Here is a 27,585-nt window from a genome sequence, read left to right as displayed (position 1 = left end):
GCTGATGTCGTGTTCTGTCAAGCACAACACTGGCCCCAAACCACTGTCCTTAGCAAAAGCAGAAACATTCATAGTTTCAGTCTCCTGCATCTGATTCCTGCCATCAGCATGTGAACGTTTGGCAGTCCAAGGCTTGCCATGCAAACTTTGTTCATAGGTGTCCCATGCGAATGCATGGGCCTCATCACTACTGTCTACGGCAGGGCTCTCTGCTCAGCCTATGTAAGTGAAGCATTGGTGGTTCAGTGGTAGAATTCTCGCCTGCCACGCGGGAGGCCCGGGTTCGATTCCCGGCCAATGCAAAGCGCCCTTCTTTTGGCTTTGCTTTAGAAGTCAGAGATATAGACTTGGTGGGGAAAAAAATGTCAAAGAGTGACCCCGACGTGATTTGAACACGCAAACTTCTGATCTGGAATCAGACGCGCTACCGTTGCGCCACGAGGTCCCTGTGGATGCAGTTCTCAGCCCCGGATCAAGAAATGCTTCTGTGCCTTTTATTGGCCCTCAGTACGCCTGTGGTTAAAGTAGAAGGCTTGGTGGCCCGTTTCCAGTCCTATTGGTGGAAATGACTAGAGGTGAAGAGATGAGAGAAGATAGAAATGTTGAGATAGAGCATGTCACGCAGGCAAAGCGAGAGCTCTAAGAGCAAAGCCAGACAGCTGTGTTTTAATTCAGGACTTGATGTCCCGTTTCCAGTCCTATTGGTGGAAATGACTAGAGGTGAAGAGATGAGAGAAGATAGAAATGTTGAGATAGAGCATGTCACGCAGGCAAAGCGAGAGCTCTAAGAGCAAAGCCAGACAGCTGTGTTTTAATTCAGGACTTGATGTAGGCAAAAGCATACGTCCCTGGGTGGGCTTGAACCACCAGCCTTTCAGTTAACAGCCGAACGTGCTAACCGATTGCGCCACAGAGACCAACCACCGCAGTGAGTGTGTTGGGACTCAATATATGTTTTTACCTTTGTGCTCCTGCCTGCAGCTCTAAGGTCCTGGCATAAGACAGGTAGGCTTAGACTCCATTGTGACATGTCTTACTTCTCTTAGAAGAAGGTTCTGAGTTGCCAGGCAGCTTATCTTCTGCCGGGCACACTTTCCTTTGCAGGCTTTCAGGTTGTGAATCCAGCACTGCTTAGGTGTCCATGTCAGACATGAGCAGCTCATTGAGCCCCATTGTGTGTTTTTTGTGGAGATACAACTCTCAGACTAGAGGGAGCAGGCGGGAAGTGGGTGAGACTCACACAGGGTGGGTGGGGCAGTTAAAGGATGTTATCTAATAGTGTAATCGAGGAGTAGGTTTTTTTGTGCTCTACACTTTAACCAGCGATTCTTTCTAAAAGGAAATCCCAGGGCAGTACCCGCAATGAGTGGCATCCCCACACCCGAGGTTGCATTGTGGTAGCTGTTCCCTGAGCCCATAGCCCCTGTCCCCATGTCGCCCTTTCTCCTCGTGTAACTCACCCCAGGTTCGGTGGCTCTGATACTTGCTGCTTCTGCTGCGCGATCATCCCCATGATCTGGGCCTTTGTACGAAATGTCATGTAAGATGACTTTATTCAGCACGGCGTTTGTCATTTGCTTGGTTGTCCTGTCACTGTTGGATGTTTTCTTGCGCAGACTACTGTCTAATGGTGGGAAGGCCACGAGACACGTGACTTTTCTCTTTCCTTGTTAGCATAGTTTCCTGCCACTGTCTTGGTGTGCTGCCAGCCTGTGAGACACGTGTCTTGCCCATCTCAGCTCCACTGTGGCATGTTAGATATGTCTTTGAGCAGAGTCCCGGTCCCAGAGCTGCTGCCTTCTCTGCACTCTGGGTTGTAAGACTGCAGGCAAAGGCCCTCCCTGGCCCCTCAGCCAGATAGATACATTTACCTGCAGGGCTCAGCTTTGGTGAAAGATATTGGCGAGAGAGAGGAAAGGGGACGGCCCGTGGTGCACCCCCTATTTTGCATAGAACCATAGCCTCCTGGGAGGGCAGAGACATGAGGGTTCTCAGGGAAAGCCCTCCCAGGAGTGTTGAAGGGCAGGACGTGAAACACAGCAAACCCGGAATGGCCTGGTCTAAGATGCCTGTGCAATAGGCCTGGCCCTAGGCTTCCGGGGCTCTTCCTCGGCAGAGGCCCCAGTGGTATGAGCCCGACCAGGGCTGTGCCCGACCAGGGCTGTAGGGCGCGTTGGGAGCGCGTTGGGGGCGCGAAAGAGGGCGCAGGGCGCAGAACTCTGCCCGTTTCTCCCCAGGATTTTGGGGAGGACAGGGAATCTGGCCAGGTCAGTGACTAGGCTTTCCCAGAAGGAAAGTCCAGTGACAGTGGCATGTTGTGAAACACAAGATTGCTGGTGGTCTGGAGGGTGCTTTCTGTCAGCCACTTCTCCCGGGAGCAGCCAGAGAGCAGGCTGATGTCGTGCTCTGTCAAGTACAATACTGGCCCCAAACCACTGTCCTTAGCAAAAGCAGAAACATTCATAGTTTCAGTCTCCTGCATCTGATTCCTGCCATCAGCATGTGAACGTTTGGCAGTCCAAGGCTTGCCATGCAAACTTTGTTCATAGGTGTCCCATGCGAATGCATGGGCCTCATCACTACTGTCTACAGCAGGGCTCTCTGCTCAGCTTATGTAAGTGAAGCATTGGTGGTTCAGTGGTAGAATTCTCGCCTGCCACGCGGGAGGCCCGGGTTCGATTCCCGGCCAATGCAAAGCGCCCTTCTTTTGGCTTTGCTTTAGAAGTCAGAGATATAGACTTGGTGGGGAAAAAAATGTCAAAGAGTGACCCCGACGTGATTTGAACACGCAACCTTCTGATCTGGAGTCAGACGCGCTACCGTTGCGCCACGAGGTCCCTGTGCATGCAGTTCTCAGCCCCGGATCAAGAAATGCTTCTGTGCCTTTTATTGGCCCTCAGTACGCCTGCGGTTAAAGTAGAAGGCTTGGTGTCCCGTTTCCAGTCTTATTGGTGGAAATGACTAGAGGTGAAGAGATGAGAGAAGATAGAAATGTTGAGATAGAGCATGTCACGCAGGCAAAGCGAGAGCTCTAAGAGCAAAGCCAGACAGCTGTGTTTTAATTCAGGACTTGATGTCCCGTTTCCAGTCCTATTGGTGGAAATGACTAGAGGTGAAGAGATGAGAGAAGATAGAAATGTTGAGATAGAGCATGTCACGCAGGCAAAGCGAGAGCTCTAAGAGCAAAGCCAGACAGCTGTGTTTTAATTCAGGACTTGATGTAGGCAAAAACATACGTCCCTGGGTGGGCTTGAGCCACCAACCTTTCAGTTAACAGCCAAACGCGCTAACCAATTGCGCCACAGAGACCAACCACCACAGTGAGCGTGTTGGGACTCAATATATGTTTTTACCTATGTGCTCCTGCCTGCAGCTCTAAGGTCCTGGCATAAGACAGGTAGGCTTAGACTCCATTGTGACATGTCTTACTTCTCTTAGAAGAAGGTTCTGAGTTGCCAGGCAGCTTATCTTCTGCCGGGCACACTTTCCTTTGCAGGCTTTCAGGTTGTGAATCCAGCACTGCTTAGGTGTCCATGTCAGACATGAGCAGCTCATTGAGCGCCACTGTGTGTTTTTTGTGGAGATACAACTCTCAGACTAGAGGGAGCAGGCGGGAAGTGGGTGAGACTCACACAGGGTGGGTGGGGCAGTTAAAGGATGTTATCTAATAGTGTAATCGAGGAGTTGGGTTTTTTGTGCACTACACTTTAACCAGCGATTCTTTCTAAAAGGAAATCCCAGGGCAGTACCCGCAATGAGTGGCATCCCCACACCCGAGGTTGCATTGTGGTAGCTGTTCCCTGAGCCCATAGCCCCTGTCCCCATGTCGCCCTTTCTCCTCGTGTAACTCACCCCAGGTTCGGTGGCTCTGATACTTGCTGCTTCTGCTGCGCGATCATCCCCATGATCTGGGCCTTTGTACGAAATGTCATGTAAGATGACTTTATTCAGCACGGCGTTTGTCATTTGCTTGGTTGTCCTGTCACTGTTGGATGTTTTCTTGCGCAGACTACTGTCTAATGGTGGGAAGGCCACGAGACACGTGACTTTTCTCTTTCCTTGTTAGCATAGTTTCCTGCCACTGTCTTGGTGTGCTGCCAGCCTGTGAGACACGTGTCTTGCCCATCTCAGCTCCACTGTGGCATGTTAGATATGTCTTTGAGCAGAGTCCCGGTCCCAGAGTTGCTGCCTTCTCTGCACTCTGGCTTGTAAGACTGCAGGCAAAGGCCCTCCCTGGCCCCTCAGCCAGATAGATACATTTACCTGCAGGGCTCAGCTTTGGTGAAAGATATTGGCGAGAGAGAGGAAAGGGGACGGCCCGTGGTGCACCCCCTATTTTGCATAGAACCACAGCCTCCTGGGAGGGCAGAGACATGAGGGTTCTCAGGGAAAGCCCTCCCAGGAGTGTTGAAGGGCAGGACGTGAAACACAGCAATCCCGGAATGGCCTGGTCTAAGATGCCTGTGCAATAGGCCTGGCCCTAGGCTTCCGGGGCTCTTCCTCGGCAGAGGCCCCAGTGGTATGAGCCCGACCAGGGCTGTGCCCGACCAGGGCTGTAGGGCGCGTTGGGAGCGCGTTAGGGACGCGAAAGAGGGCGCAGGGCGCAGAACTCTGCCCGTTTCTCCCCAGGATTTTGGGGAGGACAGGGAATCTGGCCAGGTCAGTGACTAGGCTTTCCCAGAAGGAAAGTCCAGTGACAGTGGCATGTTGTGAAACACAAGATTGCTGGTGGTCTGGAGGGTGCTTTCTGTCAGCCACTTCTCCCGGGAGCAGCCAGAGAGCAGGCTGATGTCGTGCTCTGTCAAGCACAATACTGGCCCCAAACCACTGTCCTTAGCAAAAGCAGAAACATTCATAGTTTCAGTCTCCTGCATCTGATTCCTGCCATCAGCATGTGAACGTTTGGCAGTCCAAGGCTTGTCATGCAAACTTTGTTCATAGGTGTCCCATGCGAATGCATGGGCCTCGTCACTACTGTCTACGGCAGGGCTCTCTGCTCAGGCTATGTAAGTGAAGCATTGGTGGTTCAGTGGTCGAATTCTCGCCTGCCACGCGGGAGGCCCGGGTTCGATTCCCGGCCAATGCAAAGCGCCCTTCTTTTGGCTTTGCTTTAGAAGTCAGAGATATAGACTTGGTGGGGAAAAAAATGTCAAAGAGTGACCCCGACGTGATTTGAACACACAACCTTCTGATCTGGAGTCAGACGCGCTACCGTTGCGCCACGAGGTCCCTGTGCATGCAGTTCTCAGCCCCGGATCAAGAAATGCTTCTGTGCCTGTTATTGGCCCTCAGTACGCCTGTGGTTAAAGTAGAAGGCTTGGTGTCCCGTTTCCAGTCCTATTGGTGGAAATGACTAGAGGTGAAGAGATGAGAGAAGATGGAAATGTTGAGATAGAGCATGTCACGCAGGCAAAGCGAGAGCTCTAAGAGCAAAGCCAGACAGCTGTGTTTTAATTCAGGACTTGATGTCCCGTTTCCAGTCCTATTGGTGGAAATGACTAGAGGTGAAGAGATGAGAGAAGATAGAAATGTTGAGATAGAGCATGTCACGCAGGCAAAGCGAGAGCTCTAAGAGCAAAGCCAGACAGCTGTGTTTTAATTCAGGACTTGATGTAGGCAAAAGCATACGTCCCTGGGTGGGTTTGAACCACCAACCTTTTGGTTAACAGCCGAACGCGCTAACCGATTGCGCCACAGAGACCAACCACCGCAGTGAGCGTGTTGGGACTCAATATATGTTTTTACCTTTGTGCTCCTGCCTGCAGCTCTAAGGTCCTGGCATAAGACAGGTAGGCTTAGACTCCATTGTGACATGTCTTACTTCTCTTAGAAGAAGGTTCTGAGTTGCCAGGCAGCTTATCTTCTGCCGGGCACACTTTCCTTTGCAGGCTTTCAGGTTGTGAATCCAGCACTGCTTAGGTGTCCATGCCAGACATGAGCAGCTCATTGAGCCCCACTGTGTGTTTTTTGTGGAGATACAACTCTCAGACTAGAGGGAGCAGGCGGGAAGTGGGTGAGACTCACACAGGGTGGGTGGGGCAGTTAAAGGATGTTATCTAATAGTGTAATCGAGGAGTTGGGTTTTTTGTGCACTACACTTTAACCAGCGATTCTTTCTAAAAGGAAATCCCAGGGCAGTACCCGCAATGAGTGGCATCCCCACACCCGAGGTTGCATTGTGGTAGCTGTTCCCTTAGCCCATAGCCCCTGTCCCCATGTCGCCCTTTCTCCTCGTGTAACTCACCCCAGGTTCGGTGGCTCTGATACTTGCTGCTTCTGCTGCGCGATCATCCCCATGATCTGGGCCTTTGTACGAAATGTCATGTAAGATGACTTTATTCAGCACGGCGTTTGTCATTTGCTTGGTTGTCCTGTCACTGTTGGATGTTTTCTTGCGCAGACTACTGTCTAATGGTGGGAAGGCCACGAGACACGTGACTTTTCTCTTTCCTTGTTAGCATAGTTTCCTGCCACTGTCTTGGTGTGCTGCCAGCCTGTGAGACACGTGTCTTGCCCATCTCAGCTCCACTGTGGCATGTTAGATATGTCTTTGAGCAGAGTCCCGGTCCCAGAGCTGCTGCCTTCTCTGCACTCTGGCTTATAAGACTGCAGGCAAAGGCCCTCCCTGGCCCCTCAGCCAGATAGATACATTTACCTGCAGGGCTCAGCTTTGGTGAAAGATATTGGCGAGAGAGAGGAAAGGGGACGGCCCGTGGTGCACCCCCTATTTTGCATAGAACCATAGCCTCCTGGGAGGGCAGAGACATGAGGGTTCTCAGGGAAAGCCCTCCCAGGAGTGTTGAAGGGCAGGACGTGAAACACAGCAAACCCGGAATGGCCTGGTCTAAGATGCCTGTGCAATAGGCCTGGCCCTAGGCTTCCGGGGCTCTTCCTCGGCAGAGGCCCCAGTGGTATGAGCCCGACCAGGGCTGTGCCCGACCAGGGCTGTAGGGCGCGTTGGGAGCGCGTTGGGGGCGCGAAAGAGGGCGCAGGGCGCAGAACTCTGCCCGTTTCTCCCCAGGATTTTGGGGAGGACAGGGAATCTGGCCAGGTCAGTGACTAGGCTTTCCCAGAAGGAAAGTCCAGTGACAGTGGCATGTTGTGAAACACAAGATTGCTGGTGGTCTGGAGGGTGCTTTCTGTCAGCCACTTCTCCCGGGAGCAGCCAGAGAGCAGGCTGATGTCGTGCTCTGTCAAGTACAATACTGGCCCCAAACCACTGTCCTTAGCAAAAGCAGAAACATTCATAGTTTCAGTCTCCTGCATCTGATTCCTGCCATCAGCATGTGAACGTTTGGCAGTCCAAGGCTTGCCATGCAAACTTTGTTCATAGGTGTCCCATGCGAATGCATGGGCCTCATCACTACTGTCTACAGCAGGGCTCTCTGCTCAGCTTATGTAAGTGAAGCATTGGTGGTTCAGTGGTAGAATTCTCTCCTGCCACGCGGGAGGCCCGGGTTCGATTCCCGGCCAATGCAAAGCGCCCTTCTTTTGGCTTTGCTTTAGAAGTCAGAGATATAGACTTGGTGGGGAAAAAAATGTCAAAGAGTGACCCCGACGTGATTTGAACACGCAACCTTCTGATCTGGAGTCAGACGCGCTACCGTTGCGCCACGAGGTCCCTGTGCATGCAGTTCTCAGCCCCGGATCAAGAAATGCTTCTGTGCCTTTTATTGGCCCTCAGTACGCCTGCGGTTAAAGTAGAACGCTTGGTGTCCCGTTTCCAGTCCTATTGGTGGAAATGACTAGAGGTGAAGAGATGAGAGAAGATAGAAATGTTGAGATAGAGCATGTCACGCAGGCAAAGCGAGAGCTCTAAGAGCAAAGCCAGACAGCTGTGTTTTAATTCAGGACTTGATGTCCCGTTTCCAGTCCTATTGGTGGAAATGACTAGAGGTGAAGAGATGAGAGAAGATAGAAATGTTGAGATAGAGCATGTCACGCAGGCAAAGCGAGAGCTCTAAGAGCAAAGCCAGACAGCTGTGTTTTAATTCAGGACTTGATGTAGGCAAAAGCATACGTCCCTGGGTGGGCTTGAGCCACCAACCTTTCAGTTAACAGCCAAACGCGCTAACCAATTGCGCCACAGAGACCAACCACCACAGTGAGCGTGTTGGGACTCAATATATGTTTTTACCTATGTGCTCCTGCCTGCAGCTCTAAGGTCCTGGCATAAGACAGGTAGGCTTAGACTCCATTGTGACATGTCTTACTTCTCTTAGAAGAAGGTTCTGAGTTGCCAGGCAGCTTATCTTCTGCCGGGCACACTTTCCTTTGCAGGCTTTCAGGTTGTGAATCCAGCACTGCTTAGGTGTCCATGTCAGACATGAGCAGCTCATTGAGCGCCACTGTGTGTTTTTTGTGGAGATACAACTCTCAGACTAGAGGGAGCAGGCGGGAAGTGGGTGAGACTCACACAGGGTGGGTGGGGCAGTTAAAGGATGTTATCTAATAGTGTAATCGAGGAGTTGGGTTTTTTGTGCACTACACTTTAACCAGCGATTCTTTCTAAAAGGAAATCCCAGGGCAGTACCCGCAATGAGTGGCATCCCCACACCCGAGGTTGCATTGTGGTAGCTGTTCCCTGAGCCCATAGCCCCTGTCCCCATGTCGCCCTTTCTCCTCGTGTAACTCACCCCAGGTTCGGTGGCTCTGATACTTGCTGCTTCTGCTGCGCGATCATCCCCATGATCTGGGCCTTTGTACGAAATGTCATGTAAGATGACTTTATTCAGCACGGCGTTTGTCATTTGCTTGGTTGTCCTGTCACTGTTGGATGTTTTCTTGCGCAGACTACTGTCTAATGGTGGGAAGGCCACGAGACACGTGACTTTTCTCTTTCCTTGTTAGCATAGTTTCCTGCCACTGTCTTGGTGTGCTGCCAGCCTGTGAGACACGTGTCTTGCCCATCTCAGCTCCACTGTGGCATGTTAGATATGTCTTTGAGCAGAGTCCCGGTCCCAGAGTTGCTGCCTTCTCTGCACTCTGGCTTGTAAGACTGCAGGCAAAGGCCCTCCCTGGCCCCTCAGCCAGATAGATACATTTACCTGCAGGGCTCAGCTTTGGTGAAAGATATTGGCGAGAGAGAGGAAAGGGGACGGCCCGTGGTGCACCCCCTATTTTGCATAGAACCACAGCCTCCTGGGAGGGCAGAGACATGAGGGTTCTCAGGGAAAGCCCTCCCAGGAGTGTTGAAGGGCAGGACGTGAAACACAGCAATCCCGGAATGGCCTGGTCTAAGATGCCTGTGCAATAGGCCTGGCCCTAGGCTTCCGGGGCTCTTCCTCGGCAGAGGCCCCAGTGGTATGAGCCCGACCAGGGCTGTGCCCGACCAGGGCTGTAGGGCGCGTTGGGAGCGCGTTAGGGACGCGAAAGAGGGCGCAGGGCGCAGAACTCTGCCCGTTTCTCCCCAGGATTTTGGGGAGGACAGGGAATCTGGCCAGGTCAGTGACTAGGCTTTCCCAGAAGGAAAGTCCAGTGACAGTGGCATGTTGTGAAACACAAGATTGCTGGTGGTCTGGAGGGTGCTTTCTGTCAGCCACTTCTCCCGGGAGCAGCCAGAGAGCAGGCTGATGTCGTGCTCTGTCAAGCACAATACTGGCCCCAAACCACTGTCCTTAGCAAAAGCAGAAACATTCATAGTTTCAGTCTCCTGCATCTGATTCCTGCCATCAGCATGTGAACGTTTGGCAGTCCAAGGCTTGTCATGCAAACTTTGTTCATAGGTGTCCCATGCGAATGCATGGGCCTCGTCACTACTGTCTACGGCAGGGCTCTCTGCTCAGGCTATGTAAGTGAAGCATTGGTGGTTCAGTGGTCGAATTCTCGCCTGCCACGCGGGAGGCCCGGGTTCGATTCCCGGCCAATGCAAAGCGCCCTTCTTTTGGCTTTGCTTTAGAAGTCAGAGATATAGACTTGGTGGGGAAAAAAATGTCAAAGAGTGACCCCGACGTGATTTGAACACACAACCTTCTGATCTGGAGTCAGACGCGCTACCGTTGCGCCACGAGGTCCCTGTGCATGCAGTTCTCAGCCCCGGATCAAGAAATGCTTCTGTGCCTGTTATTGGCCCTCAGTACGCCTGTGGTTAAAGTAGAAGGCTTGGTGTCCCGTTTCCAGTCCTATTGGTGGAAATGACTAGAGGTGAAGAGATGAGAGAAGATAGAAATGTTGAGATAGAGCATGTCACGCAGGCAAAGCGAGAGCTCTAAGAGCAAAGCCAGACAGCTGTGTTTTAATTCAGGACTTGATGTCCCGTTTCCAGTCCTATTGGTGGAAATGACTAGAGGTGAAGAGATGAGAGAAGATAGAAATGTTGAGATAGAGCATGTCACGCAGGCAAAGCGAGAGCTCTAAGAGCAAAGCCAGACAGCTGTGTTTTAATTCAGGACTTGATGTAGGCAAAAGCATACGTCCCTGGGTGGGTTTGAACCACCAACCTTTTGGTTAACAGCCGAACGCGCTAACCGATTGCGCCACAGAGACCAACCACCGCAGTGAGCGTGTTGGGACTCAATATATGTTTTTACCTTTGTGCTCCTGCCTGCAGCTCTAAGGTCCTGGCATAAGACAGGTAGGCTTAGACTCCATTGTGACATGTCTTACTTCTCTTAGAAGAAGGTTCTGAGTTGCCAGGCAGCTTATCTTCTGCCGGGCACACTTTCCTTTGCAGGCTTTCAGGTTGTGAATCCAGCACTGCTTAGGTGTCCATGCCAGACATGAGCAGCTCATTGAGCCCCACTGTGTGTTTTTTGTGGAGATACAACTCTCAGACTAGAGGGAGCAGGCGGGAAGTGGGTGAGACTCACACAGGGTGGGTGGGGCAGTTAAAGGATGTTATCTAATAGTGTAATCGAGGAGTTGGGTTTTTTGTGCACTACACTTTAACCAGCGATTCTTTCTAAAAGGAAATCCCAGGGCAGTACCCGCAATGAGTGGCATCCCCACACCCGAGGTTGCATTGTGGTAGCTGTTCCCTAAGCCCATAGCCCCTGTCCCCATGTCGCCCTTTCTCCTCGTGTAACTCACCCCAGGTTCGGTGGCTCTGATACTTGCTGCTTCTGCTGCGCGATCATCCCCATGATCTGGGCCTTTGTACGAAATGTCATGTAAGATGACTTTATTCAGCACGGCGTTTGTCATTTGCTTGGTTGTCCTGTCACTGTTGGATGTTTTCTTGCGCAGACTACTGTCTAATGGTGGGAAGGCCACGAGACACGTGACTTTTCTCTTTCCTTGTTAGCATAGTTTCCTGCCACTGTCTTGGTGTGCTGCCAGCCTGTGAGACACGTGTCTTGCCCATCTCAGCTCCACTGTGGCATGTTAGATATGTCCTTGAGCAGAATCCCGGTCCCAGAGCTGCTGCCTTCTCTGCACTCTGGCTTATAAGACTGCAGGCAAAGGCCCTCCCTGTCCCCTCAGCCAGATAGATACATTTACCTGCAGGGCTCAGCTTTGGTGAAAGATATTGGCGAGAGAGAGGAAAGGGGACGGCCCGTGGTGCACCCCCTATTTTGCATAGAACCACAGCCTCCTGGGAGGGCAGAGACATGAGGGTTCTCAGGGAAAGCCCTCCCAGGAGTGTTGAAGGGCAGGACGTGAAACACAGCAATCCCGGAATGGCCTGGTCTAAGATGCCTGTGCAATAGGCCTGGCCCTAGGCTTCCGGGGCTCTTCCTCGGCAGAGGCCCCAGTGGTATGAGCCCGACCAGGGCTGTGCCCGACCAGGGCTGTAGGGCGCGTTGGGAGCGCGTTAGGGACGCGAAAGAGGGCGCAGGGCGCAGAACTCTGCCCGTTTCTCCCCAGGATTTTGGGGAGGACAGGGAATCTGGCCAGGTCAGTGACTAGGCTTTCCCAGAAGGAAAGTCCAGTGACAGTGGCATGTTGTGAAACACAAGATTGCTGGTGGTCTGGAGGGTGCTTTCTGTCAGCCACTTCTCCCGGGAGCAGCCAGAGAGCAGGCTGATGTCGTGCTCTGTCAAGCACAACACTGGCCCCAAACCACTGTCCTTAGCAAAAGCAGAAACATTCATAGTTTCAGTCTCCTGCATCTGATTCCTGCCATCAGCATGTGAACGTTTGGCAGTCCAAGGCTTGCCATGCAAACTTTGTTCATAGGTGTCCAATGCGAATGCATGGGCCTCATCACTACTGTCTACGGCAGGGCTCTCTGCTCAGCCTATGTAAGTGAAGCATTGGTGGTTCAGTGGTAGAATTCTCTCCTGCCACGCGGGAGGCCCGGGTTCGATTCCCGGCCAATGCAAAGCGCCCTTCTTTTGGCTTTGCTTTAGAAGTCAGAGATATAGACTTGGTGGGGAAAAAAATGTCAAAGAGTGACCCCGACGTGATTTGAACACACAACCTTCTGATCTGGAGTCAGACGCGCTACCGTTGCGCCACGACGTCCCTGTGCATGCAGTTCTCAGCCCCGGATCAAGAAATGCTTCTGTGCCTTTTATTGGCCCTCAGTACGCCTGTGGTTAAAGTAGAAGGCTTGGTGTCCCGTTTCCAGTCCTATTGGTGGAAATGACTAGAGGTGAAGAGATGAGAGAAGATAGAAATGTTGAGATAGAGCATGTCACGCAGGCAAAGCGAGAGCTCTAAGAGCAAAGCCAGACAGCTGTGTTTTAATTCAGGACTTGATGTCCCGTTTCCAGTCCTATTGGTGGAAATGACTAGAGGTGAAGAGATGAGAGAAGATAGAAATGTTGAGATAGAGCATGTCACGCAGGCAAAGCGAGAGCTCTAAGAGCAAAGCCAGACAGCTGTGTTTTAATTCAGGACTTGATGTAGGCAAAAGCATACGTCCCTGGGTGGGCTTGAACCACCAACCTTTCGGTTAACAGCCGAACACGCTAACCGATTGCGCCACAGAGACCAACCACCTCAGTGAGCGTGTTGGGACTCAATATATGTTTTTACCTTTGTGCTCAGCCTGCAGCTCTAAGGTCCTGGCATAAGACAGGTAGGCTTAGACTCCATTGTGACATGTCTTACTTCTCTTAGAAGAAGGTTCTGAGTTGCCAGGCAGCTTATCTTCTGCCGGGCACACTTTCCTTTGCAGGCTTTCAGGTTGTGAATCCAGCACTGCTTAGGTGTCCATGTCAGACATGAGCAGCTCATTGAGCCCCACTGTGTGTTTTTTGTGGAGATACAACTCTCAGACTAGAGGGAGCAGGCGGGAAGTGGGTGAGACTCACACAGGGTGGGTGGGGCAGTTAAAGGATGTTATCTAATAGTGTAATCGAGGAGTTGTTTTTTTTGTGCACTACACTTTAACCAGCGATTCTTTCTAAAAGGAAATCCCAGGGCAGTACCCGCAATGAGTGGCATCCCCACACCCGAGGTTGCATTGTGGTAGCTGTTCCCTAAGCCCATAGCCCCTGTCCCCATGTCGCCCTTTCTCCTCGTGTAACTCACCCCAGGTTCGGTGGCTCTGATACTTGCTGCTTCTGCTGCGCGATCATCCCCATGATCTGGGCCTTTGTACGAAATGTCATGTAAGATGACTTTATTCAGCACGGCGTTTGTCATTTGCTTGGTTGTCCTGTCACTGTTGGATGTTTTCTTGCGCAGACTACTGTCTAATGGTGGGAAGGCCACGAGACACATGACTTTTCTCTTTCCTTGTTAGCATAGTTTCCTGCCACTGTCTTGGTGTGCTGCCAGCCTGTGAGACACGTGTCTTGCCCATCTCAGCTCCACTGTGGCATGTTAGATATGTCTTTGAGCAGAGTCCCGGTCCCAGAGCTGCTGCCTTCTCTGCACTCTGGCTTATAAGACTGCAGGCAAAGGCCCTCCCTGGCCCCTCAGCCAGATAGATACATTTACCTGCAGGGCTCAGCTTTGGTGAAAGATATTGGCGAGAGAGAGGAAAGGGGACGGCCCGTGGTGCACCCCCTATTTTGCATAGAACCACAGCCTCCTGGGAGGGCAGAGACATGAGGGTTCTCAGGGAAAGCCCTCCCAGGAGTGTTGAAGGGCAGGACGTGAAACACAGCAATCCCGGAATGGCCTGGTCTAAGATGCCTGTGCAATAGGCCTGGCCCTAGGCTTCCGGGGCTCTTCCTCGGCAGAGGCCCCAGTGGTATGAGCCCGACCAGGGCTGTGCCCGACCAGGGCTGTAGGGCGCGTTGGGAGCGCGTTAGGGACGCGAAAGAGGGCGCAGGGCGCAGAACTCTGCCCGTTTCTCCCCAGGATTTTGGGGAGGACAGGGAATCTGGCCAGGTCAGTGACTAGGCTTTCCCAGAAGGAAAGTCCAGTGACAGTGGCATGTTGTGAAACACAAGATTGCTGGTGGTCTGGAGGGTGCTTTCTGTCAGCCACTTCTCCCGGGAGCAGCCAGAGAGCAGGCTGATGTCGTGCTCTGTCAAGCACAACACTGGCCCCAAACCACTGTCCTTAGCAAAAGCAGAAACATTCATAGTTTCAGTCTCCTGCATCTGATTCCTGCCATCAGCATGTGAACGTTTGGCAGTCCAAGGCTTGCCATGCAAACTTTGTTCATAGGTGTCCCATGCGAATGCATGGGCCTCATCACTACTGTCTACGGCAGGGCTCTCTGCTCAGCCTATGTAAGTGAAGCATTGGTGGTTCAGTGGTAGAATTCTCGCCTGCCACGCGGGAGGCTCGGGTTCGATTCCCGGCCAATGCAAAGCGCCCTTCTTTTGGCTTTGCTTTAGAAGTCAGAGATATAGACTTGGTGGGGAAAAAAATGTCAAAGAGTGACCCCGACGTGATTTGAACACACAACCTTCTGATCTGGAGTCAGACGCGCTACCGTTGCGCCACGAGGTCCCTGTGCATGCAGTTCTCAGCCCCGGATCAAGAAATGCTTCTGTGCCTTTTATTGGCCCTCAGTACGCCTGTGGTTAAAGTAGAAGGCTTGGTGTCCCGTTTCCAGTCCTATTGGTGGAAATGACTAGAGGTGAAGAGATGAGAGAAGATAGAAATGTTGAGATAGAGCATGTCACGCAGGCAAAGCGAGAGCTCTAAGAGCAAAGCCAGACAGCTGTGTTTTAATTCAGGACTTGATGTCCCGTTTCCAGTCCTATTGGTGGAAATGACTAGAGGTGAAGAGATGAGAGAAGATAGAAATGTTGAGATAGAGCATGTCACGCAGGCAAAGCGAGAGCTCTAAGAGCAAAGCCAGACAGCTGTGTTTTAATTCAGGACTTGATGTAGGCAAAAGCATACGTCCCTGGGTGGGCTTGAACCACCAACCTTTCGGTTAACAGCCGAACGCGCTAGCCGATTGCACCACAGAGACCAACCACCGCAGTGAGCGTGTTGGGACTCAATATATGTTTTTACCTTTGTGCTCCTGCCTGCAGCTCTAAGGTCCTGGCATAAGACAGGTAGGCTTAGACTCCATTGTGACATGTCTTACTTCTCTTAGAAAAAGGTTCTGAGTTGCCAGGCAGCTTATCTTCTGCCGGGCACACTTTCCTTTGCAGGCTTTCAGGTTGTGAATCCAGCACTGCTTAGGTGTCCATGTCAGACATGAGCAGCTCATTGAGCCCCACTGTGTGTTTTTTGTGGAGATACAACTCTCAGACTAGAGGGAGCAGGCGGGAAGTGGGTGAGACTCACACAGGGTGGGTGGGGCAGTTAAAGGATGTTATCTAATAGTGTAATCGAGGAGTTGGGTTTTTTGTGCTCTACACTTTAACCAGCGATTCTTTCTAAAAGGAAATCCCAGGGCAGTACCCGCAATGAGTGGCATCCCCACACCCGAGGTTGCATTGTGGTAGCTGTTCCCTGAGCCCATAGCCCCTGTCCCCATGTCGCCCTTTCTCCTCGTGTAACTCACCCCAGGTTCGGTGGCTCTGATACTTGCTGCTTCTGCTGCGCGATCATCCCCATGATCTGGGCCTTTGTACGAAATGTCATGTAAGATGACTTTATTCAGCACGGCGTTTGTCATTTGCTTGGTTGTCCTGTCACTGTTGGATGTTTTCTTGCGCAGACTACTGTCTAATGGTGGGAAGGCCACGAGACACGTGACTTTTCTCTTTCCTTGTTAGCATAGTTTCCTGCCACTGTCTTGGTGTGCTGCCAGCCTGTGAGACACGTGTCTTGCCCATCTCAGCTCCACTGTGGCATGTTAGATATGTCTTTGAGCAGAGTCCCGGTCCCAAAGTTGCTGCCTTCTCTGCACTCTGGCTTGTAAGACTGCAGGCAAAGGCCCTCCCTGGCCCCTCAGCCAGATAGATACATTTACCTGCAGGGCTCAGCTTTGGTGAAAGATATTGGCGAGAGAGAGGAAAGGGGACGGCCCGTGGTGCACCCCCTATTTTGCATAGAACCACAGCCTCCTGGGAGGGCAGAGACATGAGGGTTCTCAGGGAAAGCCCTCCCAGGAGTGTTGAAGGGCAGGACGTGAAACACAGCAATCCCGGAATGGCCTGGTCTAAAATGCCTGTGCAATAGGCCTGGCCCTAGGCTTCCGGGGCTCTTCCTCGGCAGAGGCCCCAGTGGTATGAGCCCGACCAGCGCTGTGCCCGACCAGGGCTGTAGGGCGCGTTGGGAGCGCGTTAGGGACGCGAAAGAGGGCGCAGAACTCTGCCCGTTTCTCCCCAGGATTTTGGGGAGGACAGGGAATCTGGCCAGGTCAGTGACTAGGCTTTCCCAGAAGGAAAGTCCAGTGACAGTGGCATGTTGTGAAACACAAGATTGCTGGTGGTCTGGAGGGTGCTTTCTGTCAGCCACTTCTCCCGGGAGCAGCCAGAGAGCAGGCTGATGTCGTGCTCTGTCAAGCACAACACTGGCCCCAAACCACTGTCCTTAGCAAAAGCAGAAACATTCATAGTTTCAGTCTCCTGCATCTGATTCCTGCCATCAGCATGTGAACGTTTGGCAGTCCAAGGCTTGCCATGCAAACTTTGTTCATAGGTGTCCCATGCGAATGCATGGGCCTCGTCACTACTGTCTACGGCAGGGCTCTCTGCTCAGGCTATGTAAGTGAAGCATTGGTGGTTCAGTGGTAGAATTCTCGCCTGCCACGCGGGAGGCCCGGGTTCGATTCCCGGCCAATGCAAAGCGCCCTTCTTTTGGCTTTGCTTTAGAAGTCAGAGATATAGACTTGGTGGGGAAAAAAATGTCAAAGAGTGATCCCGACGTGATTTGAACACACAACCTTCTGATCTGGAGTCAGACGCGCTACCGGTGCCCCACGAGGTCCCTGTGCACGCAGTTCTCAGCCCCGGATCAAGAAATGCTTCTGTGCCTTTTATTGGCCCTCAGTACGCCTGTGGTTAAAGTAGAAGGCTTGGTGTCCCGTTTCCAGTCCTATTGGTGGAAATGACTAGAGGTGAAGAGATGAGAGAAGATAGAAATGTTGAGATAGAGCATGTCACGCAGGCAAAGCGAGAGCTCTAAGAGCAAAGCCAGACAGCTGTGTTTTAATTCAGGACTTGATGTCCCGTTTCCAGTCCTATTGGTGGAAATGACTAGAGGTGAAGAGATGAGAGAAGATAGAAATGTTGAGATAGAGCATGTCACGCAGGCAAAGCGAGAGCTCTAAGAGCAAAGCCAGACAGCTGTGTTTTAATTCAGGACTTGATGTAGGCAAAAGCATACGTCCCTGGGTGGGATTGAACCACCAACCTTTCGGTTAACAGCCGAACGCGCTAACCGATTGCGCCACAGAGACCAACCACTGCAGTGAGCGTGTTGGGACTCAATATATGTTTTTACCTTTGTGCTCCTGCCTGCAGCTCTAAGGTCCTGGCATAAGACAGGTAGGCTTAGACTCCATTGTGACATGTCTTACTTCTCTTAGAAGAAGGTTCTGAGTTGCCAGGCAGCTTATCTTCTGCCGGGCACACTTTCCTTTGCAGGCTTTCAGGTTGTGAATCCAGCACTGCTTAGGTGTCCATGTCAGACATGAGCAGCTCATTGAGCCCCACTGTGTGTTTTTTGTGGAGATACAACTCTCAGACTAGAGGGAGCAGGCGGGAAGTGGGTGAGACTCACACAGGGTGGGTGGGGCAGTTAAAGGATGTTATCTAATAGTGTAATCGAGGAGTTGGGTTTTTTGTGCTCTACACTTTAACCAGCAATTCTTTCTAAAAGGAAATCCCAGGGCAGTACCCGCAATGAGTGGCATCCCCACACCCGAGGTTGCATTGTGGTAGCTGTTCCCTGAGCCCATAGCCCCTGTCCCCATGTCGCCCTTTCTCCTCGTGTAACTCACCCCAGGTTCGGTGGCTCTGATACTTGCTGCTTCTGCTGCGCGATCATCCCCATAATCTGGGCCTTTGTACGAAATGTCATGTAAGATGACTTTATTCAGCACAGCGTTTGTCATTTGCTTGGTTGTCCTGTCACTGTTGGATGTTTTCTTGCACAGACTACTGTCTAATGGTGGGAAGGCCACGAGACACGTGACTTTTCTCTTTCCTTGTTAGCATAGTTTCCTGCCACTGTCTTGGTGTGCTGCCAGCCTGTGAGACACGTGTCTTGCCCATCTCAGCTCCACTGTGGCATGTTAGATATGTCTTTGAGCAGAGTCCCGGTCCCAGAGTTGCTGCCTTCTCTGCACTCTGGCTTGTAAGACTGCAGGCAAAGGCCCTCCCTGGCCCCTCAGCCAGATAGATACATTTACCTGCAGGGCTCAGCTTTGGTGAAAGATATTGGCGAGAGAGAGGAAAGGGGACGGCCCGTGGTGCACCCCCTATTTTGCATAGAACCACAGCCTCCTGGGAGGGCAGAGACATGAGGGTTCTCAGGGAAAGCCCTCCCAGGAGTGTTGAAGGGCAGGACGTGAAACACAGCAATCCCGGAATGGCCTGGTCTAAGATGCCTGTGCAATAGGCCTGGCCCTAGGCTTCCGGGGCTCTTCCTCGGCAGAGGCCCCAGTGGTATGAGCCCGACCAGCGCTGTGCCCGACCAGGGCTGTAGGGCGTGTTGGGAGCGCGTTAGGGACGCGAAAGAGGGCGCAGGGCGCAGAACTCTGCCCGTTTCTCCCCAGGATTTTGGGGAGGACAGGGAATCTGGCCAGGTCAGTGACTAGGCTTTCCCAGAAGGAAAGTCCAGTGACAGTGGCATGTTGTGAAACACAAGATTGCTGGTGGTCTGGAGGGTGCTTTCTGTCAGCCACTTCTCCCGGGAGCAGCCAGAGAGCAGTCTGATGTCGTGCTCTGTCAAGCACAACACTGGCCCCAAACCACTGTCCTTAGCAAAAGCAGAAACATTCATAGTTTCAGTCTCCTGCATCTGATTCCTGCCATCAGCATGTGAACGTTTGGCAGTCCAAGGCTTGCCATGCAAACTTTGTTCATAGGTGTCCCATGCGAATGCATGGGCCTCGTCACTACTGTCTACGGCAGGGCTCTCTGCTCAGGCTATGTAAGTGAAGCATTGGTGTTTCAGTGGTAGAATTCTCGCCTGCCACGCGGAAGGCCCGGGTTCGATTCCCAGCCAATGCAAAGCGCCCTTCTTTTGGCTTTGCTTTAGAAGTCAGAGATATAGACTTGGTGGGGGAAAAAATGTCAAAGAGTGACCCCGACGTGATTTGAACACACAACCTTCTGATCTGGAGTCAGACGCGCTACCGTTGCGCCACGAGGTCCCTGTGCATGCAGTTCTCAGCCCCGGATCAAGAAATGCTTCTGTGCCTTTTATTGGCCCTCAGTACGCCTGTGGTTAAAATAGAAGGCTTGGTGTCCCGTTTCCAGTCCTATTGGTGGAAATGACTAGAGGTGAAGAGATGAGAGAAGATAGAAATGTTGAGATAGAGCATGTCACGCAGGCAAAGCGAGAGCTCTAAGAGCAAAGCCAGACAGCTGTGTTTTAATTCAGGACTTGATGTCCCGTTTCCAGTCCTATTGGTGGAAATGACTAGAGGTGAAGAGATGAGAGAAGATAGAAATGTTGAGATAGAGCATGTCACGCAGGCAAAGCGAGAGCTCTAAGAGCAAAGCCAGACAGCTGTGTTTTAATTCAGGACTTGATGTAGGCAAAAGCATACGTCCCTGGGTGGGCTTGAACCACCAACCTTTCGGTTAACAGCCGAACGTGCTAACCGATTGCGCCACAGAGACCAACCACCACAGTGAGCGTGTTGGGACTCAATATATGTTTTTACCTTTGTGCTCCTGCCTGCAGCTCTAAGGTCCTGGCATAAGACAGGTAGGCTTAGACTCCATTGTGACATGTCTTACTTCTCTTAGAAGAAGGTTCTGAGTTGCCAGGCAGCTTATCTTCTGCCGGGCACACTTTCCTTTGCAGGCTTTCAGGTTGTGAATCCAGCACTGCTTAGGTGTCCATGTCAGACATGAGCAGCTCATTGAGCCCCACTGTGTGTTTTTTGTGGAGATACAACTCTCAGACTAGAGGGAGCAGGCGGGAAGTGGGTGAGACTCACACAGGGTGGGTGGGGCAGTTAAAGGATGTTATCTAATAGTGTAATCGAGGAGTTGGGTTTTTTGTGCTCTACACTTTAACCAGCGATTCTTTCTAAAAGGAAATCCCAGGGCAGTACCCGCAATGAGTGGCATCCCCACACCCGAGGTTGCATTGTGGTAGCTGTTCCCTGAGCCCATAGCCCCTGTCCCCATGTCGCCCTTTCTCCTCGTGTAACTCACCCCAGGTTCGGTGGCTCTGATACTTGCTGCTTCTGCTGCGCGATCATCCCCATGATCTGGGCCTTTGTACGAAATGTCATGTAAGATGACTTTATTCAGCACGGCGTTTGTCATTTGCTTGGTTGTCCTGTCACTGTTGGATGTTTTCTTGCGCAGACTACTGTCTAATGGTGGGAAGGCCACGAGACACGTGACTTTTCTCTTTCCTTGTTAGCATAGTTTCCTGCCACTGTCTTGGTGTGCTGCCAGCCTGTGAGACACGTGTCTTGCCCATCTCAGCTCCACTGTGGCATGTTAGATATGTCTTTGAGCAGAGTCCCGGTCCCAGAGTTGCTGCCTTCTCTGCACTCTGGCTTGTAAGACTGCAGGCAAAGGCCCTCCCTGGCCCCTCAGCCAGATAGATACATTTACCTGCAGGGCTCAGCTTTGGTGAAAGATATTGGCGAGAGAGAGGAAAGGGGACGGCCCGTGGTGCACCCCCTATTTTGCATAGAACCACAGCCTCCTGGGAGGGCAGAGACATGAGGGTTCTCAGGGAAAGCCCTCCCAGGAGTGTTGAAGGGCAGGACGTGAAACACAGCAATCCCGGAATGGCCTGGTCTAAGATGCCTGTGCAATAGGCCTGGCCCTAGGCTTCCGGGGCTCTTCCTCGGCAGAGGCCCCAGTGGTATGAGCCCGACCAGCGCTGTGCCCGACCACGGCTGTAGGGCGCGTTGGGAGCGCGTTAGGGACGCGAAAGAGGGCGCAGGGCGCAGAACTCTGCCCGTTTCTCCCCAGGATTTTGGGGAGGACAGGGAATCTGGCCAGGTCAGTGACTAGGCTTTCCCAGAAGGAAAGTCCAGTGACAGTGGCATGTTGTGAAACACAAGATTGCTGGTGGTCTGGAGGGTGCTTTCTGTCAGCCACTTCTCCCGGGAGCAGCCAGAGAGCAGGCTGATGTCGTGCTCTGTCAAGCACAACACTGGCCCCAAACCACTGTCCTTAGCAAAAGCAGAAACATTCATAGTTTCAGTCTCCTGCATCTGATTCCTGCCATCAGCATGTGAACGTTTGGCAGTCCAAGGCTTGCCATGCAAACTTTGTTCATAGGTGTCCCATGCGAATGCATGAGCCTCGTCACTACTGTCTACGGCAGGGCTCTCTGCTCAGCCTATGTAAGTGAAGCATTGGTGGTTCAGTGGTAGAATTCTCGCCTGCCACGCGGGAGGCCCGGGTTCGATTCCCGGCCAATGCAAAGCGCCCTTCTTTTGGCTTTGCTTTAGAAGTCAGAGATATAGACTTTTTGGGGAAAAAAGTGTCAAAGAGTGACCCCGACGTGATTTGAACACGCAACCTTCTGATCTGGAGTCAGACGCGCTACCGTTGCGCCACGAGGTCCCTGTGCATGCAGTTCTCAGCCCCGGATCAAGAAATGCTTTTGTGCATTTTATTGGCCCTCAGTACGCCTGTGGTTAAAGTAGAAGGCTTGGTGGCCCGTTTCTAGTCCTATTGGTGGAAATGACTAGAGGTGAAGAGATGAGAGAAGATAGAAATGTTGAGATAGAGCATGTCACGCAGGCAAAGCGAGAGCTCTAAGAGCAAAGCCAGACAGCTGTGTTTTATTTCAGGACTTGATGTCCCGTTTCCAGTCCTATTGGTGGAAATGACTAGAGGTGAAGAGATGAGAGAAGATAGAAATGTTGAGATAGAGCATGTCACGCAGGCAAAGCGAGAGCTCTAAGAGCAAAGCCAGACAGCTGTGTTTTAATTCAGGACTTGATGTAGGCAAAAGCATACGTCCCTGGGTGGGCTTGAACCACCAACCTTTCGGTTAACAGCCGAACGCGCTAACCGATTGCGCCACAGAGACCAACCACCGCAGTGAGCGTGTTGGGACTCAATATATGTTTTTACCTTTGTGCTCCTGCCTGCAGCTCTAAGGTCCTGGCATAAGACAGGTAGGCTTAGACTCCATTGTGACATGTCTTACTTCACTTAGAAGAAGGTTCTGAGTTGCCAGGCAGCTTATCTTCTGCCGAGCACACTTTCCTTTGCAGGCTTTCAGGTTGTGAATCCAGCACTGCTTAGGTGTCCATGTCAGACATGAGCAGCTCATTGAGCCCCACTGTGTGTTTTTTGTGGAGATACAACTCTCAGACTAGAGGGAGCAGGCGGGAAGTGGGTGAGACTCACACAGGGTGGGTGGGGCAGTTAAAGGATGTTATCTAATAGTGTAATCGAGGAGTTGGTTTTTTTGTGCACTACACTTTAACCAGCGATTCTTTCTAAAAGGAAATCCCAGGGCAGTACCCGCAATGAGTGGCATCCCCACACCCGAGGTTGCATTGTGGTAGCTGTTCCCTGAGCCCATAGCCCCTGTCCCCATGTCGCCCTTTCTCCTCGTGTAACTCACCCCAGGTTCGGTGGCTCTGATACTTGCTGCTTCTGCTGCGCGATCATCCCCATGATCTGGGCCTTTGTACGAAATGTCATGTAAGATGACTTTATTCAGCACGGCGTTTGTCATTTGCTTGGTTGTCCTGTCACTGTTGGATGTTTTCTTGCGCAGACTACTGTCTAATGGTGGGAAGGCCACGAGACACGTGACTTTTCTCTTTCCTTGTTAGCATAGTTTCCTGCCACTGTCTTGGTGTGCTGCCAGCCTGTGAGACACGTGTCTTGCCCATCTCAGCTCCACTGTGGCATGTTAGATATGTCTTTGAGCAGAGTCCCGGTCCCAGAGCTGCTGCCTTCTCTGCACTCTGGCTTATAAGACTGCAGGCAAAGGCCCTCCCTGGCCCCTCAGCCAGATAGATACATTTACCTGCAGGGCTCAGCTTTGGTGAAAGATATTGGCGAGAGAGAGGAAAGGGGACGGCCCGTGGTGCACCCCCTATTTTGCATAGAACCATAGCCTCCTGGGAGGGCAGAGACATGAGGGTTCTCAGGGAAAGCCCTCCCAGGAGTGTTGAAGGGCAGGACGTGAAACACAGCAATCCCGGAATGGCCTGGTCTAAGATGCCTGTGCAATAGGCCTGGCCCTAGGCTTCCGGGGCTCTTCCTCGGCAGAGGCCCCAGTGGTATGAGCCCGACCAGGGCTGTGCCCGACCAGGGCTGTAGGGCGCGTTGGGAGCGCGTTAGGGACGCGAAAGAGGGCGCAGGGCGCAGAACTCTGCCCGTTTCTCCCCAGGATTTTGGGGAGGACAGGGAATCTGGCCAGGTCAGTGACTAGGCTTTCCCAGAAGGAAAGTCCAGTGACAGTGGCATGTTGTGAAACACAAGATTGCTGGTGGTCTGGAGGGTGCTTTCTGTCAGCCACTTCTCCCGGGAGCAGCCAGAGAGCAGGCTGATGTCGTGCTCTGACAAGCACAACACTGGCCCCAAACCACTGTCCTTAGCAAAAGCAGAAACATTCATAGTTTCAGTCTCCTGCATCTGATTCCTGCCATCAGCATGTGAACGTTTGGCAGTCCAAGGCTTGCCATGCAAACTTTGTTCATAGGTGTCCCATGCGAATGCATGGGCCTCATCACTACTGTCTACGGCAGGGCTCTCTGCTCAGCCTATGTAAGTGAAGCATTGGTGGTTCAGTGGCAGAATTCTCGCCTGCCACGCGGGAGGCCCGGGTTCGATTCCCGGCCAATGCAAAGCGCCCTTCTTTTGGCTTTGCTTTAGAAGTCAGAGATATAGACTTGGTGGGGAAAAAAATGTCAAAGAGTGACCCCGACGTGATTTGAACACGCAAACTTCTGATCTGGAGTCAGACGCGCTACCGTTGCGCCATGAGGTCCCTGTGCATGCAGTTCTCAGCCCCGGATCAAGAAATGCTTCTGTGCCTTTTATTGGCCCTCAGTACGCCTGTGGTTAAAGTAGAAGGCTTGGTGTCCCGTTTCCAGTCCTATTGGTGGAAATGACTAGAGGTGAAGAGATGAGAGAAGATAGAAATGTTGAGATAGAGCATGTCACGCAGGCAAAGCGAGAGCTCTAAGAGCAAAGCCAGACAGCTGTGTTTTAATTCAGGACTTGATGTAGGCAAAAGCATACGTCCCTGGGTGGGCTTGAACCACCAACCTTTTGGTTAACAGCCGAGCACGCTAACCGATTGCGCCACAGAGACCAACCACCGCAGTGAGCGTGTTGGGACTCAATATATGTTTTTACCTTTGTGCTCCTGCCTGCAGCTCTAAGGTCCTGGCATAAGACAGGTAGGCTTAGACTCCATTGTGACATGTCTTACTTCTCTTAGAAGAAGGTTCTGAGTTGCCAGGCAGCTTATCTTCTGCCGGGCACACTTTCCTTTGCAGGCTTTCAGGTTGTGAATCCAGCACTGCTTAGGTGTCCATGTCAGACATGAGCAGCTCATTGAGCCCCACTGTGTGTTTTTTGTGGAGATACAACTCTCAGACTAGAGGGAGCAGGCGGGAAGTGGGTGAGACTCACACAGGGTGGGTGGGGCAGTTAAAGGATGTTATCTAATAGTGTAATCGAGGAGTTGGGTTTTTTGTGCACTACACTTTAACCAGCGATTCTTTCTAAAAGGAAATCCCAGGGCAGTACCCGCAATGAGTGGCATCCCCACACCCGAGGTTGCATTGTGGTAGCTGTTCCCTGAGCCCATAGCCCCTGTCCCCATGTCGCCCTTTCTCCTCGTGTAACTCACCCCAGGTTCGGTGGCTCTGATACTTGCTGCTTCTGCTGCGCGATCATCCCCATGATCTGGGCCTTTGTACGAAATGTCATGTAAGATGACTTTATTCAGCACGGCGTTTGTCATTTGCTTGGTTGTCCTGTCACTGTTGGATGTTTTCTTGCGCAGACTACTGTCTAATGGTGGGAAGGCCACGAGACACGTGACTTTTCTCTTTCCTTGTTAGCATAGTTTCCTGCCACTGTCTTGGTGTGCTGCCAGCCTGTGAGACACGTGTCTTGCCCATCTCAGCTCCACTGTGGCATGTTAGATATGTCTTTGAGCAGAGTCCCGGTCCCAGAGTTGCTGCCTTCTCTGCACTCTGGCTTGTAAGACTGCAGGCAAAGGCCCTCCCTGGCCCCTCAGCCAGATAGATACATTTACCTGCAGGGCTCAGCTTTGGTGAAAGATATTGGCGAGAGAGAGGAAAGGGGACGGCCCGTGGTGCACCCCCTATTTTGCATAGAACCACAGCCTCCTGGGAGGGCAGAGACATGAGGGTTCTCAGGGAAAGCCCTCCCAGGAGTGTTGAAGGGCAGGACGTGAAACACAGCAATCCCGGAATGGCCTGGTCTAAGATGCCTGTGCAATAGGCCTGGCCCTAGGCTTCCGGGGCTCTTCCTCGGCAGAGGCCCCAGTGGTATGAGCCCGACCAGGGCTGTGCCCGACCAGGGCTGTAGGGCGCGTTGGGAGCGCGTTAGGGACGCGAAAGAGGGCGCAGGGCGCAGAACTCTGCCCGTTTCTCCCCAGGATTTTGGGGAGGACAGGGAATCTGGCCAGGTCAGTGACTAGGCTTTCCCAGAAGGAAAGTCCAGTGACAGTGGCATGTTGTGAAACACAAGATTGCTGGTGGTCTGGAGGGTGCTTTCTGTCAGCCACTTCTCCCGGGAGCAGCCAGAGAGCAGGCTGATGTCGTGCTCTGTCAAGCACAATACTGGCCCCAAACCACTGTCCTTAGCAAAAGCAGAAACATTCATAGTTTCAGTCTCCTGCATCTGATTCCTGCCATCAGCATGTGAACGTTTGGCAGTCCAAGGCTTGTCATGCAAACTTTGTTCATAGGTGTCCCATGCGAATGCATGGGCCTCGTCACTACTGTCTACGGCAGGGCTCTCTGCTCAGGCTATGTAAGTGAAGCATTGGTGGTTCAGTGGTCGAATTCTCGCCTGCCACGCGGGAGGCCCGGGTTCGATTCCCGGCCAATGCAAAGCGCCCTTCTTTTGGCTTTGCTTTAGAAGTCAGAGATATAGACTTGGTGGGGAAAAAAATGTCAAAGAGTGACCCCGACGTGATTTGAACACACAACCTTCTGATCTGGAGTCAGACGCGCTACCGTTGCGCCACGAGGTCCCTGTGCATGCAGTTCTCAGCCCCGGATCAAGAAATGCTTCTGTGCCTGTTATTGGCCCTCAGTACGCCTGTGGTTAAAGTAGAAGGCTTGGTGTCCCGTTTCCAGTCCTATTGGTGGAAATGACTAGAGGTGAAGAGATGAGAGAAGATAGAAATGTTGAGATAGAGCATGTCACGCAGGCAAAGCGAGAGCTCTAAGAGCAAAGCCAGACAGCTGTGTTTTAATTCAGGACTTGATGTCCCGTTTCCAGTCCTATTGGTGGAAATGACTAGAGGTGAAGAGATGAGAGAAGATAGAAATGTTGAGATAGAGCATGTCACGCAGGCAAAGCGAGAGCTCTAAGAGCAAAGCCAGACAGCTGTGTTTTAATTCAGGACTTGATGTAGGCAAAAGCATACGTCCCTGGGTGGGTTTGAACCACCAACCTTTTGGTTAACAGCCGAACGCGCTAACCGATTGCGCCACAGAGACCAACCACCGCAGTGAGCGTGTTGGGACTCAATATATGTTTTTACCTTTGTGCTCCTGCCTGCAGCTCTAAGGTCCTGGCATAAGACAGGTAGGCTTAGACTCCATTGTGACATGTCTTACTTCTCTTAGAAGAAGGTTCTGAGTTGCCAGGCAGCTTATCTTCTGCCGGGCACACTTTCCTTTGCAGGCTTTCAGGTTGTGAATCCAGCACTGCTTAGGTGTCCATGCCAGACATGAGCAGCTCATTGAGCCCCACTGTGTGTTTTTTGTGGAGATACAACTCTCAGACTAGAGGGAGCAGGCGGGAAGTGGGTGAGACTCACACAGGGTGGGTGGGGCAGTTAAAGGATGTTATCTAATAGTGTAATCGAGGAGTTGGGTTTTTTGTGCACTACACTTTAACCAGCGATTCTTTCTAAAAGGAAATCCCAGGGCAGTACCCGCAATGAGTGGCATCCCCACACCCGAGGTTGCATTGTGGTAGCTGTTCCCTAAGCCCATAGCCCCTG

The 27,585-nt window shown here is 52.1% G+C and overlaps 10 non-coding genes across 10 annotated transcripts; 4 read left to right on the top strand and 6 right to left on the bottom strand.

Moving 5' to 3' along the window:
- The first annotated feature begins 231 nt into the window (after positions 1 to 231).
- Positions 232 to 302, top strand: TRNAG-GCC (transfer RNA glycine (anticodon GCC)). Its single transcript has one exon. It is a non-coding gene; the product is annotated as a tRNA-Gly (tRNA).
- Positions 303 to 2,623: 2,321 nt separating this feature from the next.
- Positions 2,624 to 2,694, top strand: TRNAG-GCC (transfer RNA glycine (anticodon GCC)). Its single transcript has one exon. It is a non-coding gene; the product is annotated as a tRNA-Gly (tRNA).
- Positions 2,695 to 2,765: 71 nt separating this feature from the next.
- Positions 2,766 to 2,837, bottom strand: TRNAW-CCA (transfer RNA tryptophan (anticodon CCA)). Its single transcript has one exon. It is a non-coding gene; the product is annotated as a tRNA-Trp (tRNA).
- Positions 2,838 to 7,549: 4,712 nt separating this feature from the next.
- Positions 7,550 to 7,621, bottom strand: TRNAW-CCA (transfer RNA tryptophan (anticodon CCA)). Its single transcript has one exon. It is a non-coding gene; the product is annotated as a tRNA-Trp (tRNA).
- Positions 7,622 to 12,803: 5,182 nt separating this feature from the next.
- TRNAN-GUU (transfer RNA asparagine (anticodon GUU)) lies at positions 12,804 to 12,877 on the bottom strand. Its single transcript has one exon. It is a non-coding gene; the product is annotated as a tRNA-Asn (tRNA).
- A 4,090-nt stretch (positions 12,878 to 16,967) lies between these two features.
- On the top strand, positions 16,968 to 17,038 carry TRNAG-GCC (transfer RNA glycine (anticodon GCC)). The gene has a single exon. It is a non-coding gene; the product is annotated as a tRNA-Gly (tRNA).
- A 541-nt stretch (positions 17,039 to 17,579) lies between these two features.
- Positions 17,580 to 17,653, bottom strand: TRNAN-GUU (transfer RNA asparagine (anticodon GUU)). Its single transcript has one exon. It is a non-coding gene; the product is annotated as a tRNA-Asn (tRNA).
- Positions 17,654 to 21,751: 4,098 nt separating this feature from the next.
- On the top strand, positions 21,752 to 21,822 carry TRNAG-GCC (transfer RNA glycine (anticodon GCC)). The gene has a single exon. It is a non-coding gene; the product is annotated as a tRNA-Gly (tRNA).
- A 71-nt stretch (positions 21,823 to 21,893) lies between these two features.
- TRNAW-CCA (transfer RNA tryptophan (anticodon CCA)) lies at positions 21,894 to 21,965 on the bottom strand. Its single transcript has one exon. It is a non-coding gene; the product is annotated as a tRNA-Trp (tRNA).
- Positions 21,966 to 22,363: 398 nt separating this feature from the next.
- On the bottom strand, positions 22,364 to 22,437 carry TRNAN-GUU (transfer RNA asparagine (anticodon GUU)). Its single transcript has one exon. It is a non-coding gene; the product is annotated as a tRNA-Asn (tRNA).
- Between the last annotated feature and the right edge of the window lie 5,148 nt (positions 22,438 to 27,585).

The sequence above is a fragment of the Pleurodeles waltl genome, unplaced genomic scaffold, assembly GCF_031143425.1.
Source record: "Pleurodeles waltl isolate 20211129_DDA unplaced genomic scaffold, aPleWal1.hap1.20221129 scaffold_214, whole genome shotgun sequence".
NCBI lineage: Eukaryota > Metazoa > Chordata > Amphibia > Caudata > Salamandridae > Pleurodeles > Pleurodeles waltl.
This window is presented reverse-complemented; position numbering and strand designations above follow the sequence as displayed.